The sequence below is a fragment of the Sarcophilus harrisii genome, chromosome 1, assembly GCF_902635505.1.
Source record: "Sarcophilus harrisii chromosome 1, mSarHar1.11, whole genome shotgun sequence".
NCBI classification, from domain to species: domain Eukaryota; kingdom Metazoa; phylum Chordata; class Mammalia; order Dasyuromorphia; family Dasyuridae; genus Sarcophilus; species Sarcophilus harrisii.
Genome location: NC_045426.1, coordinates 404,528,121 through 404,546,165, shown reverse-complemented (window position 1 = coordinate 404,546,165; position 18,045 = coordinate 404,528,121). Strand labels below are relative to the sequence as shown.

The following is an 18,045-nucleotide window of genomic DNA, read 5'->3' as shown; positions in this document are numbered from 1 at the left end:
GGGCTCTTATTGTAATATTCATTGTCTCATTAATTTTTAACTAATCAGAGTTGATTATCACCTTCAGAAATACTCTTCCAATGGTATAAACTGTGAGCTCACCACCAAAAGGGGTGTTTGATCTGAGGGGATGGCCAAATGTCCATTCTTTTATTAATAAACATGCTAGTTTTATTTATTTATTTGAAATATACAGCCCCCAGAGCTCCAAATGGTTTGATTGAAAGAACTGATGGAGGATAAGGGGAGTAGAAACAGATATGGAAGTGACAGATGAACCCCAGAGCCTGGGGACTCTAGGATGCTGAGTTGAAGGGCTCAGAGCTGTCCTTGATGTCAGTGCTCTCTGTGGTCTCACTAACATCACTAAGGTCTTTGTTGTCATTTCCCTCAGCTATGGGGCTTAGGCCCTTCTCCTCATGACAGCTGTTCCCCACATAGTTGACTTTGGGGTCCATCTTGTTCTCCAGGGAATCTAGAACCAGATGTTTGCCTTTCTCTTTCACTTCCAGTTGCTTCCTCAGTTCTTGCTTCATAGCATAGGTGTCCTCCCCGTCAGCATATATTTGGGCTCCACCTCACTAATCTGAAAATTGTGTGCTGGAATACAGATGCAGAGCTGCCCAGATACTTTTTCTGATATGCAGGGAGACATGTTTTGCATTCAACTTTTCAATCGTGTCTCTCAGGGCTTGGTTCATGAATTTTTGGCTCTACCTAGCTGACAGACAACCAAGGATGTAATATACCCATGGGGGACATCTTCCTCCATCTTAGCCAGGACGTAGCTCAGGATCTTTCTTTCATCATCTTCAGATGATAAGAGAGCTGAGACCATGATATACTATGGTTGAAATAGTTTTTCATCTGAAATTTCTGGAAGGCAGAGCGGGTTACAGCACTGCATATTCATCAGGTCTTGTGAGCTTTGTGGATGTTGCAAGCAGATTTAGCTATGCAAAGCAGTGCCCTCCCAGATGCCATTACTGCCACCATTTTATGAATATGATTAATTAGCCAGAAATTACATCTCTCAAGAGCACAGTATTTTTTCTTTTTTTTTATTAAAGCTTTTTATTTACAAAGCATATGCATGGGTAATTTTTCCAACATTGACCCTTGTATAACCTTTTGTTCCAAATTTTCTTCTCCTTCCCCCCATCCCCTCCCCTAGCTGGTAGGTAATCCAATACATGTTAAATATGTTGAAATACATGTTAGATCCAGTATATGTATATATATTTATACAGCAATCTTTTGCACAAGAAAAATCAGATCAAGAAGGAACAAAAAGAAAAACTGAGAAAGAAAACAAAATGCAAGCAAATAACAAGAGAGAGAGTGAGAATGCTATGTTGTGTTCCACACTTTTTTCCCCTGGTTCTCTCTCTGGGTGTAAATGGCTTTCTTCATCATTACACAAGTGGAACTGGTTTAAATCATCTCAATATTGAAGAGAGCCACGTCCATCAGAATTGATCGTGTATAGTCTTCTTTTTGCTGAACATCACAGCATTTTCAAGATGGCTACCCAAGATGGCTCTGTATTTACAGTATCACATTTCTCGTTACAAAATTAACTGTTTCGAAGATGACTCAAGCCAACCTTTGTAAAATTAGCACCATTATCTAACATCTGAATTAATCTTTTTTAAGATAGCATATCAGTTTATGAGTGTTAGAATGGGTTATAGTATAACATGCAAGTTTGTAGTTATTAGTTTTTAATTCTGTTCTACCCATCAATGAATTTCAAAAGATCACACAGTAAACATTCCTCTGAGAAAGCTTTAGGAAAATGAGGATAAAATGCTGTTTAGATATAAAATACTCAAATCTTTTTCATCTTTTTCAGCTGATCTGATTAGGTTGTGAAAATGATTATAAGCACTTGCCAAAAAATAGCAGGTTTTCCTCATAGGTCTAGTGGGGGTAGAACAGGAAGAAAAAGAAAAACTGCATGCAGCTGTGTGGAAGGCTGGGAAAGGTTGTACAACTCTGACAGCAGCTGTTTGCATGCCAAATAGTTCCAGCAATTTCTAATTAGATCCAGTACAGGAGGATTTTTATGGCCTGCATCACATGACTTCTGTCTGTAACTGCTATCCTCCCTCTGTGGCCTGGTAGATTTTCCTCCCTCATCTTCTAGCTCCATCAAATTCATTTCCCAATTTATTTCCTCAACTAAAGGGTCTTTTGGTGCACATTTAGGGATAGCAATCTCTCCACCATGGTCAGGAAGTCCCCACTTATAAGCATACCAAAGGAGAGTTTAAACTGGTTGGTTTCAAGGTGGTACTTTCTAACCCTTTCCTTCTCTCTTTCCTGAGCTTTTGGAAAAGTGGCTCTGTCCTTCACACTTCCATGTGAGGGCTATCACTGCCTACACACACACATACACACACACACACACACACACACACACCCTATTCTGCAAAGACTTTTTTGTCACTTCAATTTTTCCTTCTTCCCAATAAAGACAAATTTCAAAGCCCAATGTTCCTATGATCTTAAAACTTTGGAAACATTGCAAAATTGTTTCACCACAAAATAGAGACCTTTTTTTGTACCAAAAGAATAATAGTCATATATCCTAGGAGTGCCCAGATATGCCAGATTCATTTATGTATTGTTCTTTTCTTGATGATCCTTAAATAAGCAAAAAATTAACCCTTCCTTCCTTTCTTCCCTCTTTTGATCCCTCCTTCTCTCCTTCCCTCCCTTTCCTTACTTCCTTCTTTCTTTCCTTCCTTCCTTCCTTTCTTCCTTCTTTCTTTCCTTATTTTCCTTTCCATCCTTTCTTCTTCTCTCTCTCAGTCTCTCTCTCTGTCTCTCAGTCTCTCTGTCTCTGTCTCTATCTTTGTCTGTTTCTGTCTGTCTCTGTCTTTCTCTTTTCTCTCTATCTGTCTCTCTCTCACTGTCCCTTCCTTCATTTTTCTATTTGTTCACACACAAAAATCCAGCATGCACTTCTTCTTTGTCTGAGGATTTGACTCAGTCTCCCATCTTTATTTTATCAGGTAGCATTTCTTTTCTTTTCTTTTTTTTTATTATAGCTTTTTATTTACAAGTTATATGCATGGGTAATTTTACAGCATTGACAATTACCAAACCTTTTGTTCCAATTTTTCCCCTTCTCCCCCCCCCCTCCTCCAGATGGCAAGTTAACCAATACATGTTAAATATGTTAAAGTATAAATTAAATACAATATAGTATACATGTCCTAACAGTTATTTTGTTGTACAAAAAGAATCCAGACTTTGAAATAGTATACAATTAGCTTGTGAAGGAAATAAAAAATTCATGCAGACAAAAATATAGGGATTGGGAATTCTATGTAATGGTTTATAATCATCTCCCAGAGTTCTTTTGTTGGGTGCAGCTGATTCAATTAATTACTGCTGTATTGGAACTGATTTGGTTCATCTCATTGCTGGAGATGGCCACATCCATCAGAATTGATCATCATATAGTATTGTTGTTGAAGTATTCAATGATCTCCTGGTCAGGTAGAATTTCTTTGGAATGGGACCAGTTTTTGTCAAAACTTATTAATTAGATACTTGCTTATTAAAATAATTGGTGATCTTGAAGTGAAAAATTATCATGTTTCCAAAAAGTGGTTGACTAAACAATTGGTTTCTAAAGTATTTTACTCACTCTAGGTAATTATAGACTGCTGCTGCTGCTGCTGCTGTTGCTGATAGTGATGATTACGATATTGGAGATGATGATCAACATTTATTTCTTTTATTTATTATTAAAGCTTTTTATTTACAAAGAATATGCATGGGCAATTTTCCAACAGTGACTCTTGCATAACCTTTTTTTCCAAATTTTCTCCTCCTTCCCCCTATTCCCTCCCCTACCTGGCAGGCAGAATAACTAACATTTATATAATTAAATAAAATATAGCAATTTTTATATATTTATAGCAATGCAAAAATCACCTAGGGAAGACAAGTTTATAAGCATTTATTCAATATCTTCCATGGATCTAATGTTTTGCTAAGTACTTTGAAGAAAAACAGAGATGCTGAAAACAAGCTCCATTTCTCATTGGAGTTTACAGTTTAATTTAAGAAAATAGATGAAGGATATGCACATAAAACAACCCCAAGAGAGCACAAGGTTTAAGAATTTGAAGTTGGGAAGAAATTTAAGATGTAATCCAACAATTTTTCAAATTAAGAAACAGATTGAGAGAGGTTAAGTTCGTTTGTTGTTTTGAAGGTCACACAACTATTAAGAACCAAAAGCAGGATTTGAACCCAGAATTTTTTGACTTCAGATTTATATCTCTGTCTACCATATCATGATACTTCTAAAATACCACAAAAATAAATACTTTGGTGCATGGTACAGATTATAAAATTGTAGGTTTTCCAGGGCAGGGGTGGGGTGGGATGGGGTGGAGGAAGAAGTTCAAATTGAGACAACAGGGTAATATGGCAGTCATTTATTCATTGGTTCATTCAACAGGCATTTATTAAGTGCTTAACATTTTGTCTAATATAAGGACTAAATACAAAACACAAGTTTTGATATGTAAATACTTATCTCCTGACACTACTTTTAAAATTTCTACTTTGATATGCTACTTTATATTTTGAATATGAGTTCTGGTATGGATAGTTATCTAAGTATCAGCCTTGCTAAATGCATCCTCAGAAATTCAATGAATTATGCTGGCTATAGCAATTTATGAAAAATGATGAATTATTTTGAAGTATTGAAATGTCTGCTGGTATAACAGATGCTACCAATTCCTTTCATAGCCTTGTATTGTGGTTATCTCCATGATTTTCACATTTTTGGTGAAGTACTAATAATAAACTGGGAATATTCTTGAGAGACATGACATGCTGGATAAATAGCTAGTTTTGGAGTGAAGAATACTTAATTTCTTTTTTTTATTATAGCTTTTTATTTACAAGATGTATGCATGAGTAATTTTTCAGCATTGACAATTGCAAAACCTTTTGTTCCAATTTTTCCCCTCCTTCCCCCCACCCGCTCCCCCAGATGGCAAGTAGACCAATACATGTTAAGTATATTAAAGTATATGTTAAATACAATATATGTATAGAAATCATACAGTTATTTTGCTGCACAAGAAGAATCAGATTTTGAAATAATGTAAAATTAATCTGTGAAGGAAATAAAAAATGCAGGCAGACAAAAATAGAGGGATTGGAAGTGCTATGTAATGGTTCACACTCATTTCCCAGCGTTCTTTCACTGGGTGTATCTGGTTCTATTCATTATTGAACAAATGGAACTGATTTGGTTCATCTCATTGTTGAAGAGAGCCACGTCCATCAGAATTGATCATCATATAGTATTGTTGTTGAAGTATATAATGATCTCCTGGTCCTGCTCATTTCCCTTAGCATTAGTTCATGTAAGTCTCTCCAGGCCTTTCTGAAGTCATCCTGCTGGTCATTTATTACAGAGTAATTATATTCCATAACATTCATATGCCACAATTTATTCAGCCATTCTCCAATTGGGAGAATTGATGATTGGGCATTCATTCAGTTTCCAGTTTCTGGCCACTACAAAGAGGGCTGCCACAAACATTTGCACATACAGGTCCATTTCCCTTCTTTAAGATCTCTTTGGGATATAAGCCCAGTAGTAACACTGCTGGATCAAAGGGTATACACAGTTTGATAACTTTTTAAGCATACTTCCAAATTGCTCTCCAGAATGGCTGGATGTATTCACAATTCTACCAACATCAGTGTCCTAGTTTTCCCACATCTCCTCCAACATTCAGCCTTATCATTTCCTGTCATCCTAGCCAATCTAACAGGTGTGCAGTGGTATCTCAGAGCTGTCTTAATTTGCATTTCTCTGATTAATAATGACTTGGAACATCTTTACATATGGTTAGAAATCGTTTCAATTTCTTCATCTGAAAATTATCAGTTCATATCCTTTGACCATTTATCAATTGGAGAATGGCTTGATTTCTTATAAATTAGAGTCAATTCGTTATATATTTTTGAAATGAGACCTTTATCAGAACCTTTGACTGTAAAAATGGTTTCCCAGTTTATTGTTTCCCTTCTAATCTTGTTTGCATTAGTTTTGTTTGTACAAAAGCTTTTCAATTTGATATAATTAAAATTTTTCTATTTTTGTAATCAATAATGATCTCTAGTTCTTCTTTGATCACAAATTCCTTCTTCCTCCACAGGTCTGAGAGTTAAACTATCCTATGTTCTTCTAATTTATTTATAATCTCATTCTTTATGCCTAGATCATGAACCCATTTTGACCTTATCTTGGTGTATGGTGTTAAGTGTGGGTCAATGCCTAGTTTCTGCCATAATAATTTCCAATTTTGCCAACAGCTTTTGTCAAACATGAATTCTTATCCTAAAAGTACAGCTAGGCCACCTTCATTTAATTTTCTTTCATTACTTCCCTTGAAATTCTTGACCTTTTATTTTTCCATATGAACTTTGTTGTTATTTTTTTCTAGGTCATTAAAATAGTTTTCTGGGAGTCTGATTGGTATAGCACTAAATAAATAGATTAGTTTAGGTAATATTGTCATCTTTATTATATTTGCTCACCCTATCCAGGAGCACATAATAAATATTTTTCCAATTGGTTACATCTGACTTTATTTGTGTGGAAAGTGTTTTATAGTTTTGTTCATATAGCTCCTGACTTTTCCTTGGCAGATAGATTCCCATATATTTTATACTACTGGCAGTTACTTTAAATGGGATTTCTCTTTGTAACTTTAACTGTTGGATTGTGTTAGTGATATATAAGAATGCTGATGATTTATGTGGGTTTATTTTGCATCTGTAACTTTGCTAAATGTGTGGATTATTTCTAATAGCTTTTTAGTAGAATATCTGGTGTTCTCTAAGTATACCATCATATTATCAGCAAAGAGTGATAATTTGGCTTCCTCATTACCTACTCTAATAAACATGATTCCCAACATGATTCATAAAGCAATGTGCATTAAAAATAAATGAATTTTTAAATTAAAAAAATCTTATGTCACATAAAACAATAAGAAAATGGATGTGACCTAAATATAAAGGGTCATATCATTTATATATAAATATATGTATGTACATATGAATGTGTCTATATACATACAGAGACAGACAGAGAAACAGACAAACAGACATACAAACAGAACTTCAGTCCTGGAACAAAGAAAAAATCAGCTTCTTGAGTTCAAATCTGGCTTTAGATAGTTACTCAGACACTCATACTTACTGTGTGTTTCTGGGCAAATCACTTAATACATATATCATACATAATTTGACTTTGTTTCTTCACCTGTAAAATGAAGAAATGGCCAACCACTCTAGTCTCTTTGCCCATTAAACCCTAATGAAGTGACAGAATTGGACACAAATGAAAATGACTGAAATATGTGTGTATACAAACAGACACATGTATGGACAGATATGTCCATACTCACAGTATATACACATTATATGTGGAGGTGTTTGTGTATGTATAAATAATCAGAAAACTTCTTCTGATACAAAAACCTGGACTCAAAAAAAGTACCATAGGAATGGCTGAAAAGATCTTGATATATAAATATTATGGAGCAGTTTTGTACCATAAGAAACAATGAAGAATTTGGACAAATACTTAGGGAGATGTTTATGATAACGGCTGTCTGAAGAAAGCAAAACCAAGAATACATATATACAGTAACTTAAAAAACAGTAAAAGTCTAGAGAATTTTGATACATAATTTCAATCTTAGAGAACTGACAAAGAAATATATCTTTCTCCTCTCAGTAGAAAACTGTGCGGCATAATATATGCTATTAGGTGTTATCACTGTCAGTTGGCTTTGCTTAAGTGCTTTTTCTACATTATATATGAGGCAAAGACTTAATGGGAAATGACTGTAGTATAAAATAAAGATCAAAAACAAAGGTGGTTGTTGTTGATGATGATGTTTTTATTGTTGTGTTTTAATGGAGAATTGCTACCCATTAACATCAAGGAAAGAAAATTTGATATTAGAACAAGAAAGGATGATTGAAGAGGAAAGATCCCAGAAGAAACAAGAAAACATGGATGATCTTTTCCCCAGAAAGATGAGGAGGAATGATACAAAGAGAAGGGGAGAAATAATAATTATATTTTATTTCTTAATCTTACATAATTAATTCAGTTTCTGTTCTTTAAAAATTGTGAACCACCAGAAACTTCGGATATGAAGATTTTATTTTTGCTGAGTCATATTCAACTCTCCATGACATCATTTGGGATTTATTTGGCAAAAATACTGAAGTAAACCATTTCCTTCACCCACTCATTTTATAGATGAGAAACTGAGACACAGAGGATTAAATGACTTTTCCAGGGTCATTCAGCCACTAAATTCCTGAGGCTGGATTTGAACTCGTCTTCCTGACTCCAGGGCCATAATTTTATTCAACTAGGTGCTCGGATACTCTATATTTCAAATAAAAAGAGAAAGAAAAAATCAAGCTGGATAGTTCTCAACCTCTTTATTCATATATTTAACAGTCATCTTGACACAGACAATATCATATTTTCCCCATCTCAAACTGTTTCATATTCTGCAGCATATGTCAAGAAGCGATCTTCTGCCAACATGAAAATGGTGCACTTTTCATGTTCAAAGTGGATCTTGTATTCTAAGAAGAGTTGATTGATTATGTCACTGGAAATCTTCATAGACAAAGCTAAGATGCTCATAAAGTTGGCAGTTACTCTTTTTTTTTCCTTCAAATTTTCAAGGAGGACAAAGTCCCTTTTGAGTCATAATAATATTAATTAGAGATGAAAGAGTCCTATTAGGTCTTCCTACTCCTCTTTGTGTATGTATGTATGTATGTATGTATATATATATATATATATATATATATATATATGGTGATTGCCATTCCTAAAAGAGTAACAAAGAATCTCATGAGCAGCAAAAATAAAGTTATATCCAATTTTGCTTTTGGTTCATGTCTTTTCATACTTGTAGAATATGTAGAGTATAATAGAAAGCACATCAAGTATAGGTTATTCAGGGAAAAAAAGAGATAAATAGAAATGACCAGAATGATCATTTGGATGGGAACTCTGCATCACTGCAAATTCTGGTTAATTTAGGCAATTCAGTCAATTACTAGGGAGGAAAGTGGAAAGAATCAAACTAGTTATTTTGTTTTAATGAATTCACTATTTTATTCAGACAAAGCCATCAATCCAAAAGCCCTGAGCAGAATCAGCCAGTCTCTAGTCTTGTAAAGACATCTCAAATAGCAGTAGTATGTATTACAAAGAAAATAACATCTAATCAGTGGTCTAATCTTGGTTTCTAAGCTAAAATTTTAGAAAGAGAAGGCTTAGTCTTGGATCATTGAAAAATAAAACAGATCTCCATCAAAGAAGAAATTACCTTTATGTCTCCACCATCCTTTTCCCTTCCCCCTTCCCTCTCCTCTAAAACAGAGGTCATTTCAAGGATCATTTATGCCTCTATTTCTATTAAGTAAGAAGTAAAACTGAAAAATTTTATAAAATAGATGCACATTTTAAAATGATGCATATTTGGTGAATTTCTCTCATGAAAGAAGTAAAATATAATTCCATTTCTTGTACCTACAAAAATTACAGATGAGATTTTTATTACCAGATTATGTATTTCTGTGTCTTTCTGTCTGTCTCTCTGTCTCTTTCTCTGTCCTCTCTGTGAGTATGTTTATGTCTGTCTCTCTTTGTCTCTTTGTCTTTTTCCCTCTCTCTCTCCCTCTCTCTATGTTAACCATCGTATTCAAAACTTAAAGCACTTTCTAGCTTAATTGTCTATAATAGGCAGCACAAATTACACCTTTATCTCTAGTTCCCATTAGATCTCCAAAACTATGTTTTGCAGATTTCCTTTGGATGTTTCCTCTCCAAGAAGTTGCTAGGCTATTATTATGTTTAGGAAAGTTAACAATATTAGTGCCCAGTATCTTAATAGAACTGTTTATTGGCTGTGGTCAGAAACTTACATTTTTCCAGACAAATATATATCCTCATGTTAAATGCCTTGTGAAGAACATTTCTCCTATTATGCTTTGTGTAAGGAGAAAAATGGTGAAAGAAGGAACATTTCACTTAGATGGCATGAAGTGGTCCTCTTTCTCCTTACCTTCCCTCCCTTCTCCTCCTCTCTATCTCTCTTTCTGCATCTCTGTCTCTGTCTGTCTATCTGTCTCTCTGTCTCTCTCTCCCCCTCCCACCCCACAAAAACCAAAAGACTACTGGAAATTCCAAACAGATTGTTCTGATCATATTTCAAACATACCTAAAACATAAATAATATAATTGGTTATCTTTTCGCCTCAGACACTTCAGTCTGTCACAACCCTTATTTATTTTAAAAAGTGCCTTTGTAACTTTGGCATTTTCCTCAAGTCCTTACTTCAGAAGCAGAGACAAGATGGCACAGCAGCAGGAAGCAATACGAAGAGCTCTCTTCTGCCAAAACATAAAAATAAAATCCCCACCAAAAAAAAAAAAAAACAAAACTGAACTCTCCCAAACACATCTGGAAAATGAATCAGATTTAGTCTTAATGGAGAAATCCAGAAAAAGGGTCACAGTGAGTTAGTCATTTGCCCAGGCCACATCAGCATAGAGACAGAGAGTTATATAGACTCTAGGAATGAAGTCTAGCCCCAGCAGATCACTTTAATACACTGGAAGAGATTACACAACAAAGTAAAAGTAGGTCTCAGTCTTCTTACATGAGGGGAAGAGAAATAGGCTTTAGGGTTAATGGGGGAAGGTAAAGGAAGTTTAGAGGAAATTATTTTACTTAGGGCACATAAGTATACATCTGTATAAATGAGGTGCGAAAAGTAGCTGACACTTGAACTTCACTCCTCTCTGAATTTGTCAAATGAAGGAAAAATAGATAAGTGCACAAAGTTGGGTATGAAATATATTTCACTCAGCAGGAGGGAAAGAGGGAATGGAAACTTAGAGGGAGGGTAGATTGAGGGAAGAATTAATACTAAACAAACAAAATCTAACTAAGGATGCACAAAAATATTTATGGTTCTTTTTGAGGTGGCAGAGAATAAGAATTGGGGGGAGCTGCCCTTAGATTGGAGAATGACTGAACAAATTATGACATACAAATGTGATGGAATACTATTTTACTATATGATGATGAAATAGATTATATCAAAAATGGGAACTTATATGAATTGATTCCAAACCAAAGTGAACAGAACCAGATGAACAATTTAAACAATGACAACAATATGGTAAAGACAAATATCTTTGAAAAAAATTAGGAATTTTGGTGAGCAGAATTACCAGCTGTGATTCCAGACAACTAACAATGAAGACAGAAAAGTGAAGTCCTCAGAGTGCAGAATGAGGCACTCATAAACATCAGGCTCCTTATGACCTCTAGGAAAAAGTGTAAACTTCTCTGCTTGTCTTTTAATTCTCTTCATAGTGTGGTCCTGATCCATTGATCCAGGCTTATTATATATAATGTCCATCTCTTTGTTCCTTGCATATGATGATCCATCTCTGATCTCCATACTATGCCTTTATATTGATAACCTTGCAACTGAAATATGTCCCCTTTTCATATTCACTTCACAAAATATCTAGTTTTCTGATAGTAGCTCAGGAATGACTTTCTAAATATCTATATTTTGGTATTTTTTCTTCTAGGGAAAGCACAGTAACTGGCATATAAATGACATGTAATAAAATTTCGGGGGGTAGTTAGAGTGCTGGGCCTGTAATCATGAAGTCTCATCTTCCTGAGTAGAAATCTGGCCTCAAAAACTTTCTAGAAGACCCCCACCTGCCTCAGTTTCCTCATCTATAAAATGAGCTTGGGAAGGAAATAGCATCTTTGCCAAGAAAACTTCAAATAGAGTCACAAAGAGTCAGACACAACTGAAAAACAACTAAACAACAACAAATAAAATGACTGACTGATGCTTTTCCTGAACCCTCAAATTGCCCATATATTCTCTTGTTTTCTTGTATGTAATAATGTTATATTTATTTTATAACTTTCCCACATTTATTTATTCTGTATGTCTACACATATACATATACACTAAATATCAAAGTCTTGAATAGTGTGACCATGTAATTTTTTATTATTTTTGCATTCTAGTACCTAGTATAACATCTAGCAATAACAGTTATAACAACAATAGCCAACATTTATATAGCATTTTAAGATTTTCAATAGGATGGTAAGGGGGAGTGAGTAAATCTTACTCTCATCAGAATCAAAGAGAGAATAACATACATATCTAATTGGACATAGAAATCTATCTTACCCTACAGGATAATAGGAGGGGAAGGAGAAAAGAACAGGTGGGAGGGAAGGATAGAAAGGAGGGCAGATTGGCAAAGGGGGCAGTCAGAAACAAAACACTTTTGAGGAGAGACAAGGTGAAAGGAAAGAGGGTAGAATAAAGTGGGGATACAATCAGCAAGAGTAATTGTGAAAAAAATTGAAATAACTTTCTCTGCTAAAGGTCTTATTTCTCAAACATAGACAACTGAATCAAATTTATAAAAATAAGACCCATTCCCCAATTGATAAATGATCAATATGAACAGTTTTCAGATAAAGTAATCATAGCCATATAAAAAATACTCTAACTCACTGTTGATTGAACAAATGCAAATTAAGACAATTCTGAAGTACTCCCACATACCAATTAGATTGGCCAATAGGATGGAAAAGGAAAATGATAAGTGTTAGTGGGAATGTGGGGAAAATGAGATATTAATGAATTGTTGATAGAGTTATAAACTGAGTCAACCATTCTGTAAAGTAATTTAGATGTCTTCCCAGAAGGCCATAAAACCATAAAATTCTTTGACCAAATTCTTTGACCTAGCAATACCACTATGAGGTTTGTATCTCAAAAGAGATTTTAAAAAATGAAAAGGAAAGAATCTATATGAACAAAAATATTTAATAGCAGCTCTATTCTGGGGGCAAAGCATTGGAAATAGAAGGGATACCATCAGTTGGGGAATGGCAGAAAAATGTGGTATGTGATTAGATGATGGAATACTATTGTGTTATAAGAAATGATAAAGCAGGATGCTCTCAGAAAAATCTGAAAAACTTCCATGATCTGATGCAAAATGAAATGTGCTATGTACAAAGTAATAGCAATATTAATATTCAGTTACAAATGACATAACTATTATCAGCATAATAACGATCCAGACAATTCTGAGGCAGTTATGAGGAAAAATGTTATCCATACCCAGAGAAAGAATTGATACTGTCTGAATACAGTGTGAAGCATACTTTTTTTTTACTTTATTTTTCTTGAAGATTTTTTTTAGTTTATGTTTTCTTTAACAAAATGAATATTATGAAAATGTTTTGAAACTACAAAAATATAATCTATATTGATTTTTTTTGTATTTTCAATGAGGTGGGTTGGGAAGGGTGGAAGAGAGGGAATCTGTAACTCAGTTTTAAAAACAAATGTTAAAAATTGTTTTTATATATAACTAAGGGAAAATAAAATGCTGAATAAAAATATTTACAAAGTGGTATATCTATGCATATGCACACATATATAATATATTATACATATTCTCTTTTTTGATGCTTACTACCATTGTTTGGTAGATGCTATAATTATGCATTCCTTTTTACAAATGAGAAAACCGAGACAGACAAAGTTTATGTGATTTATTCAAAGTCACATAGGAAGCAAATATATGAAGTAGGTTGTGAGCTAATATCTTTCTGCCTTTAATCTAACAGCACACTATGCACTGTGCTACCAAACTACCTCAGTAATAGGGGTCACATGGCAGAGGGCTCTAATAAATACTCTTTTATTGATTCTGATGATCTGGGACAGTGCCGTGAGAAGGAAAATCAGGAAGGTAAAGGTGTACAATATCATATCATATGAAATTGACTGGAGGTATTGGGATAATTAGTGTGGAGACAAGGAAAACTGTTAGGAACATTCTTTGTCCCTAACAGAAAACCCAGGAATTGCAAAATATCAAATTTCAATTATTTACAAGACTATCATGTGGAATGGGACTTGAATTAGGTTTTTCTTTGCCCCCATAGAGCAAAATCAGAAGCAATGAGGAGAAGCTTTAGGGACAGATTACTTCCAAATATGAAAAAAGACTCCTTGGTAATTACACCAACTCACAATGCATCAATCAATCTCTGTTGATAGGGTGGATTCCTCTTCCTTATAAATTATTAATCAAACACTGAGCCACTACTGCTTTAATGTTGTGGAGGGGATTTTTGTTCAAGTAAAGGTAAGCCTAGATGGTCTTTGAGGTCCCATTCATGTCAGAGATTCAGTGACTTCCTTATATATATATATATTTCCATTATCATTTTATCATTTTACCAAGTCAAGTATTGACAGAAATTCTAGGAGGAAACTGTGACCACATAATGCTTAATAGATCTTTGGAACAACTCTGAAAATGAATTATCTTGGGACTAACAACTATGGTCATGGTTGTACTTTGCTTCCAACTCTGAGATAGAAAGAACATGGAAAATCATCTACATTTTGTAGTTGAGGAAACAATCCAAGAGAGGTTTAAAGGCTTGTAAAGGAACACAAAAATTGTAACCGGTTAAATGAAATTCAAAGTATGTGTTATGATAATGTACAAAAGAAAGCTTTGCTCAGTTGAATTAATTTGAAATATTCTATGTACATAACACAAAACATGAAGTTCTCAAAGCATTTTATATATATCATTTAATTTGATCTTCTCATTAGCTCTGTGAAATAATTACTCTTATTTCCAGGCTGGGGAAAAACCTAAAAAAGGGCTCAGCAAATTGCTCAAAATTTTATGCCTAGTAAGTGTCAGTGTTCTGACTGGGCTCTGACATTCAGGGCAGTCTCTGGGTAGTTTCTGTTTGACATCAGAACAAAATTAGGATATCATAAGTCATTCATCAGTTAGTAAAAGTTCGTTTCCTTAGTCATAGTGGGATAAAGCTGTTAAACAAAAATGACTATTGAAGAAACCTTAAATGAATTCACTTGAGCAAAACTCATTTGTTTATTATGTTGCCCATTCTTTTCTGCCAGCAGAGCATCAGAGATTGCCTGAAGCTCCTCATGGCTGCTTTGTATTTAGGCAAATAGGAAATAATGGCAATGGTTTGAACTTTTAGCCTCCTGAATCAATCAAATCAACTAAGTATGGGGGGAAAAAACCCTGCCCGATTTACATGGAATTATGGTAGGATATTGTGCCTTCTGTACTCAGAAATAGAATTTGAACTCAGATCTTTTGCATTTCAAATCCAGTGGTCTATCCACATTGAATGCCAAATCCAACATTCTCATTTCTATGTCATAGGTACTTATATTTTATAGGGTAAGAAAAATGGCCCTTAGTAAAATAATAATAGTATTTAAATTATACCAATCAGTTATAACATTATTCTTATGGCAAAATTCATTCTCATTTCCAATTATGATACTAGGAATACATCCAACCTTTCTCAGTCAATGTGACATCCTTAAATATTTATATCCACATCAAAATAATTCATTTCTTATATATGTCACTCCCCAGTGAAACCCTAAATGAGCGCCCACCAGACACACCCACCCAGACAATATACAATGTATCATTATTTGTATGACTTTCTGCCTAATCTAGTCAGGTTAGTTCATAATATTAAACTGAGTAAAGAAATTTTATGACACAATGATTAATTCCAGTAAGGAATTAATTTCTTGTCTTTCCTGCTCACCCATGCAAAAAGTATTCCACAGAATTAATACAATAAACCAGAAACTTTCTCCAGTACATAATTAAAAAGAAATATGACCCATGACCAAGTCAATGGCAATGGAGTTGGAGAACATACCAAGCAACCCTCCTAACTCTCTCTCTACCCTACTGCCTCCTTTGCATCTTTCATAAAATCATAAATATGTAGAGAATAGTGGGAAGGAGAGGAAGGAAGGCAATTTGTGCTCTATCTGAAGTAAACATCTGGTTAAAAGAGAAAATGTAGATCATGCAAAATATAGACTCAGTATATGAACATACTTTTGCACATAATCCTCTTCTCCTTTCACTAATCTTTGGCTGGATTGTTTAGTTATTGTTGGCTATTTTCTTTCAGTACATAATTCCTTTGGCCCAGGTGTTCATTTATTTTCACAAATGTATTATGATGAATGACTAGTCAGACCTATTTTTCAAAACAGAATAATCTGGGAATGATAAGTTAGCTTTGCATGACATTTTAAAAGTTGAGGATAATCAATTTATTCTCACAGTGAATTTATTTAAAAAGCACAGTGAATAAAAACTGTAAGGTAGCCCTTTAATTATACTTAATCTCTCAAAGTATCTTGTCTACTTTTTACTTTGTTCCAGATTTTATTTGTGAATTGGTTGTGTGAAACTGGGAATTCATTTTCCCATAGATACATTGTAATAAATGATGGTTTCCAGACCATCCCACAAAATCCTTTTTAACCAGTAATGTGCCTTAAGTACAGTAGATACTTATAGAACTTAAATATAGTAGATACTTATAGAACTTAAGTATATATTAATATAATTTCAGCTATATCTAAGAGCCATTTGAAGAAATGAGATAATATGTGGACAGCACTTTGAATAACTTAAAGCACCAAAGAAACCCATTGTTATTTGTAACTATTTCTACAGAGAAAGCCACACTAGGACATTAGGCATATATCTAATTTTTCCTGGGCAATGATGGGACAAACACTTCATGAAATGCACCAATTTCCAGGGATGCAAATAATTGAGGTGATTGATGACCTCTAGCTGGGAGTTGGGGGTAGATAATCTTAATTTGTATGCTGAATAGCTTATTAGGCCATGGTTAAAATAATTATTAACCAATGACAAAGGTACCAGATTTGTTAGAGGACCAAACCACTCAGACTAGAGAAGCAGTACTCCAGCACAGATTGGTATTAAACTACTTATTGGCTGAAGAAGGTATTTTATGTGAAATTAAATCTATCCATTTACTATGTGAAAATTGATGATAATGGACATGTAATGAAGAAAATTACCAAAGACATCAGAAAATAGGCACATTTCCCATTCCAGGTTGGGTTCTCACCATTTAATACCTCTTGTTGATCTTGGTCTGGAGGCAACTGATAGAAACAGTTCTTTGGGTCCTATTGATAGCTTTAAAGGGAGCCATACAGTAGTATGCCTCCCCTATGTTATATAACTTATTACAAGAGTAGTACAGCTATCACTGGCCAGGATAGTAAAGATTGAACAACCTGGAGAAGGAGGTCTAAATAGACTTGGCGTATTAGAAGGACAAGAATGGACCACAGTAGAGGAAAAACAAACTAGACCCAGAGAAATTGGATATTCAGAATAAGATGGTTGAGGAAATGTATCAAGAATTATGGGAGAGGCCTTCAAAGGTAGATTAAGAGGAGGGATTGAATGGGTTAAATTGAGTGAATACCTCTCATAAGAATATGGCCTTCTTCTATGCTTGAGACTTTGCAATAGCTAAAAGCCATAAGTATTCCATTATCTTAGACAAATTTACATTCTCCTACTGTCCCCCTCATTTTTCATTAACATTTAAGTTCCTAATAAGGTAAAGAGTGTGTCATTGGCTAGTATATCTCTAGGGTAGATTTTCATAGGAAGAGGGGTGGGGGGCTTCTGCATTAGGGTTCAAATAACCCTGTATTTTGCAGTTTGTGCTTTGCACTCCTCTCCTGACTACACCCTATCTGTTGGGAGTTGCTCTTTCTAGAAATTGTAATAAATTTTTTTCACTTTTCTACCTTAAGAGTCTTCAATTTAATTTGGGTAAGGAGTCATAACTGTCCCACACATTTTGAATGGGATTAGTTGAAGAGAAGAAGAGATATCTACTTGATTAACAAAAAGAGAAGAATTAAAATTCTAGATAAAGTAGGGAAGAAAAAAGGGACCAGGAAGGAAACAAACAAACAAAAGTGACAGAATGGTTAAGGGAGGAAAACCCT

General features: G+C 34.4%; 1 pseudogene; it reads right to left on the bottom strand.

Annotated features, from left to right (window-relative positions):
- Positions 1–296: 296 nt before the first annotated feature.
- On the bottom strand, positions 297–916 carry LOC100929455 (annotated as a pseudogene).
- Between the last annotated feature and the right edge of the window lie 17,129 nt (positions 917–18,045).